Genomic DNA, 6,000 nt, shown 5'->3' with positions numbered 1-6,000 from the left:
CCACTCCTTACATCCTGACCATTCCACTGTCCTCTCTCTCATTCACGCATAGGTATTCCGTCTTGCTCCTACTGACTTTCATTCCTCTTCTGTCCAGTGCATACCTCCACCTCTCCAGGCTCTCCTCAACCTGCACCCTACTCTCGCTACAGATCACAATGTCATCCGCGAACATCATCGTCCATGGAGACTCCTGCCTGATCTTGTCCGTCAACCTGTCCATCACCATTGCAAACAAGAAAGGGCTCAGAGCCGATCCTTGATGTAATCCCACCTCCACCTTGAACCCATCTGTCAAATAATAAGATAATTAGATAATACTGTGTTATAAGACATCACCGCGGTTTGGTCAAGATCAGACGCCAGTGTTTATCATCTGCGTTGTCAACAGTGCTGCAATTTCCCTTCACCATACAACGCTGCATTGTGGTCAAAACACTACACGTTCAGAGAGCTAAAGATTTATTTATTTTAAACCTGTCTATTTCTATGGTACAGTAAAGTGAACTTTTGTTGGACACATGCGTTTTTCTTTTCACCGAAAAGGTTGGCGGCCCACCCACTCACTAATGGCTATTGCAGGAGAAACACGACAGTTGGTGTGTCCATCCATCCATCCATTCATCCGTTATCCAAACCGCTTATCCTGCTCTCATGGTTGCAGGGATGTTGGAGTCTATCCCAGCAGTCATTGGACGGCAGGCGGGGAGACACCCTGGACAGGCCTCCAGGCCATCACAGGGCGCCCCCCCCCTCATTATAAATGCCTCGGACAAACCTCTACATTGACGCAGGTATAATCCACGTTTTTTTGTATACACCCACCAAGCTCTCACAATAAAAAACTCTTTAATTCAGCAACTGAAACTTATTTGACGTCAACGTGAGTGTATTGTTTGTCGAAGTAAACACACACACACACACACACACACACACACACACACACACACACACACACACACACACACACACACACACACACACACACACACACACACACAAGTTCACGGTAATGTAAATACTTTGGAAGAAGATAGCAGCGATGCTTTTATCTGGAGTGATGCGTCTATGCTTGAAGCACCATGAAACACTGAAGCATTCAGCTGAAGAGAACGCAAGCGGTGTTTACTGGTTTCCCAACGGCCCGGCACGTCTCAAAGATGTCTCTCCCTGCACACTACAACACACACGTGCCCACCCTAACAGAGGCTCATTCCGCATAGCTGGGCGAAGCTGCCGCAACCGCGCCTCCGGTACTAAACAGCTGCGAGCTACACGTGCAGAGCTCGCGAATGTCAGACGTTTTCCCCACGGTTAAAGAGGCACTAAAAACTTACACGTGTGTTTGTTTTTGTTTTAGTTGTAAACTGAATGATATTACTGTGCGGCAATGAAACGCATCACTGCTGGTCATTTCTTACCAAATGTATAAAAAAAATCGGCATTTCATGGGTTGATAGTGGCTCAACAAGCCACCTACTGTTAGCCCTTAGCCTTACAGGGCTAATGCTAACATGGAGAGCGGAGGGGACGTGTCTACGGCGAGAATGACAAAAAATATAACAGTGCTGCACGATTAATCTACTCGCAATCGCGATGTCAGCCTGTCCAATTATATAACCGACTTAATTAAATAATAAAATGTGCGCGCGTGAACGTCTGTTTGTGCGCAGTGTAAATATCTACGCCCATAATCAAGGGCCGACCAATCAACCTCTGCTTAGGCAGTGACGCGTGCGCAGTCTAAGGTCACATGACTATCCGGTGCGCTGTGTGCAGACCAGAAAGAAGGATATAATGGATACCGATGACAACGAGCAGGTTAATGCTGATGAGCTGGGGGAAGAAAAAACAAAAATGCGACCTGTTATGGCGATATTTGGATTCAAGCTCAGCGACACTGAGCGGAAAGAGGCACCGTGTAAAACATGCAAAATGGAAGTCGCTACATGTCGCGGCAACACGCCAAATTTGTATTATTTTTATATTTATAAATTAGTTTATTATATGGCAATATGACTTTTTCACTGAATCCTGCAGCACTGGATAACCCACTGCTCGCTTCCGTCTGTCGCGGCGGTCGGGGCGTCTCCGCGGGGCGGTGTCCAACGCCGTGCTGGTGGAGCAAGACTACCGCGGTTTGCAGTGGCGACTCTGGACATGTGCCGGGCCCTTCTCACGAATCTCCCCTGCTAACCCCCCCCCCCTTCCACCCGCCTGCTGCTTGCCCACTTTTTAGCATTTTTCAAAAGTATGCAGGGAGAAGTTACACTTCCGGCACGCGAGGATCCTATATTTGGGAACGCTCCAGTTTATCTGCAAGTGCTGACGTGTAAAAGCTGCGCGGCCACAGGTGTGCCCGGGTGTGCCTGCGCCATCTAAATTTCAAGCCGGCATACCCAGAATAATCATAAAAACATGTAAAAAAAAATGTAGGAGTTAGCTGCACATTAAAAAAAATTCTTAATATTTATTTCTTACACTGTTGAAATTAATTGACAAAAAAACACGACCAATAAAATAAAATAATTATCGTTTCTTGCTTCTTCTTTACCATATTATGATGCAGCTCGGTATCACGCCAAAGCGTGTAATACACCCGCCGGTCCAGTTATTTTTGCGGCAGTGCATTTCGCAAATGCCAGCTTGCAAGCAGCCCCTCCTCTTCCACTCAGAGTACATATCAAGATAACAAATCATGGTGAAACAAAGCACTTTGCTGAAGTTTGTCACAGAAAGATGTGGTGAGCTGCAGGAGGAAGAGAATTCAGCTCGAGTTCAGGCATCATTCTCAACCCAGACACCCCCCCCCCCCTGCTCCAGTTCCTCCTCTCACAAGTGGCAAAAGCGGTGCTGCTGAAGGAGTTATAGTGTTCAACACCACGCCCCGTCCTCTCTTGCTGTAATCGCCAAAACAAGAATAATTTACAATTTCGGACTGTAGTAGCCTATTGCCTATTTCAATATTATTGTTTAGTTTTTGTTGGTTGGTCAACTGGATTTTGTACTGATGTTGCATCTTCTGCGCGCGCTGCATGAGCGTGGTTCATGTGGCCACCGTGCCAGGCTGTATTCAAGTGCCATCTTTAACGTTACTCAGCATGTTGGTGCCAGTGTGTACCTCTATCCATACGCTTGATTAATGGTGCTGTTGCATGTCAGCTGTGTGTGTGTGTTCGTGCGTGAGTGTGTGTGTGTGTGCGTGCGTGTGCGTGTGCGTGTGTGTAGTAAGGCTTGTATGATTAAACTGCGGTGCATTCAGGCAAGGATAGTTGCACTGGCCTATTTTGGTTAGCATATGCATTTCAGAACCTATTAAGTATGATTGGTCTCGGACGGGCTTTGGCCCACCGGATTTTCTCTGTGCCCACACACACGCTGTGATTTCTGCCTACGCGGTTGACTTGCAAGAGTCGCTGGATAAAAGTAACTGCTGGCTGGCTGAGTAAATGTAAAGGACTGACAGGCAGCTCCAGGGCAGGACCTGTTTCTTCAAGCAACTGTACTCTCACAGACCTGTGACCGATTCTGCAGTTTGCTTTTCCGGGGGGGGGGGGCAGGGGTCAGTAATACATTTGGCAGCGCATTTTTCTTACTCTACGTATGCGCCGGTGGGGGTGGGGTGGGGGGTGGGGGGTCATTCGCTGTGAAAACAAGAATAAATCTCAAAATGAACCATGTTCCGAAAGTTAACTTCTCAGTACAGCGATTTTACTGGGGGACATACTATTAACCTGGACAAGCGAGTGTATGGCGGAGGAGCAACCCAGGAGTAGCGATGGAGGGCACGGAGACGAGGGCGGCTCCGCTCGCTCGGAGGAGCAACGAGCACGCGCGCTCACATGCACTTGATCTCACCGGGGGTCAGTGTGGCGGCGATCAAGCCGGTTTGGTGGGTTTGACAGAGTCCAGGGGTGATCTGGATAAACAGGAGCAGACACGGAGGCATACCCGGCTCCCCGTTTAATAACACAGTCATCCCCGGAGAGGCGGGATCTGTTCCGATTAAAACACCATCACCTGTGCCGAGATGCTCCTCTCCGATGAAGAGGTTGATTGCACTCCGGTATCAACATGCTCTGTATTAAAGGGACGGTCAAGTCAAGTCAATTTTATTTGCGCAGCCCAATATCACAAATTTGCCTCAAGGGGCTTTACAGCAACACAACATCCGGTCCTTAGACCCCCGCATCGGGTAAGGAACAACTCCTTAAAAAAAAAAAAACCTTTAACAGGGAGGGAAACTAGGAAGAAATCTCAGGGAGAGCAACAGAGGAGGGGTCTCTCTCCCAAGACGGACAACGTGCAATGGGTGTTGTGTTTACACAATACAACATTGAAAGAGTATAACAGTATAACGGAATTATAAAGTATATCAAGAATATGATGAGGAGGATTCCAGGCAGTGTCCAGACGCCACCGGAACAGCCCAGGACCCGAGCCACGCGACCACCATCACCATGCAGATTAAAAAAATGATAACAAAAACACACATTAGTCACACGCCTAAGTGAGAGGATATAACACTGAAACAGGATAACAAAATTACAAGGATTTATAAGATATAAAAAACAAATGTGATGAGGGGGATGCAAAGGAGCGCCCAGGTGGCGACCACCATCACGATGGTGACTTGGGAGGAGGACAGACTGCACATGCACACATGGGAGACTCATATCACACCATTCACACACGCACACACGCGCGCACGCACGCACACACGCGCGCACGCACACACACACACACACACATACAGAGAAGAGGAGGAAGAAGAGGAGGAAGAGGATCAGCTCGGAGTTTTGGGCACAAGGTGGTATGAATTACTCACAAGCAGGCATATCCGGTGCATGGGCATTAGCCTGATTGGTGAGTCCCGTGTTCTGTGATGCGGCTACTTGTCTCGGCGATTCGGCAGCTTGTCAGAGATAATGAACGGCAGTGAATATACGAATCCACAACTGAATACAAAGTATTTTATATATTAGAGATGCTTTCTCCTCAAAGACTGGTGCATCTTGGAAATGTTTGTCGAAGTACACCAGTGTGTCTGTACAGCGACTGAAAGAGCATCGGTAATGACGGATGCTGATGTTGTGAACCAAGTCTTTGGAGATGTGTCGTGATCCATAAAACAAAAACAACGCTGTTCCTGTTGTAACCTACAAAAAGACTCACTGGCCAATCGCCAGGGGGTCGGCCCACTTTAGTCGAGCGGTTAGCGATGTCGCCTCGTGTTGCAGTACAACTCCGGATCGAATCCCGCTGCGGGCGGAAGTATGCTGGGTTACATTGCTGGCAGCGGTGCGATCCGGAAGCGTGCAGATCCTCACAAGTCTCTACGGGGCGCGGGAATAACCAAGCGCGAGGGCGCGCTTCCGGGAGAGAGTGAGTACTATAACACACAAAAAGACTCACTGGCTGATCGCCAGGGGGTCTGCCCCCTTTAGTCGAGTGTTTAGCGAGGCCGCCTTGTGGTGTAATACACCTCAGATCGAATCCCTCAACGGGCGGAAATACGCTCGGTTACACTGTGTTTTCAACTGTGGAAATCTGGGGAGCGAGGGGGCCGGGAGTCATTTTCTTTGTTTCGATCTCTACCACTCAGCAAACCCCTGCTGAAGTTTACTATTCATATTCAGGGGAGCCCACATCTTACACGTAAGGCCTATTTAATATATTATCGCTGCCTCTATCCACCACAGCAGCAGAGCCATCAAAGAGCGCCACACTTGTTCGTCAGTGAGCTCACCTGGGGCGCGTTCAACCTGAAAACAGTGTGCATCATTTTGTTATGTTGTCCGAGTTGAAAGACATGTTTCTACGAAACAATGTGCAATGGGGTTTGAGGTACATTTTCTCTTTTTTGGTGGGTGTGTCACACATGTTACTAGTCGGCAGTGACGTGTATACAAACCCCGCCTTATTAAAAAAGGAAGTGTGCTCATTGGATCCAACTAAAGGTCTTTACAAATGCGTCCCCTGCAGCAGTTGAAGACGTGC

Source organism: Lampris incognitus, chromosome 10 (genome assembly GCF_029633865.1).
Source record: "Lampris incognitus isolate fLamInc1 chromosome 10, fLamInc1.hap2, whole genome shotgun sequence".
NCBI classification, from domain to species: Eukaryota; Metazoa; Chordata; class Actinopteri; order Lampriformes; family Lampridae; genus Lampris; species Lampris incognitus.
Note: the sequence above shows the minus strand (reverse complement) of the source record.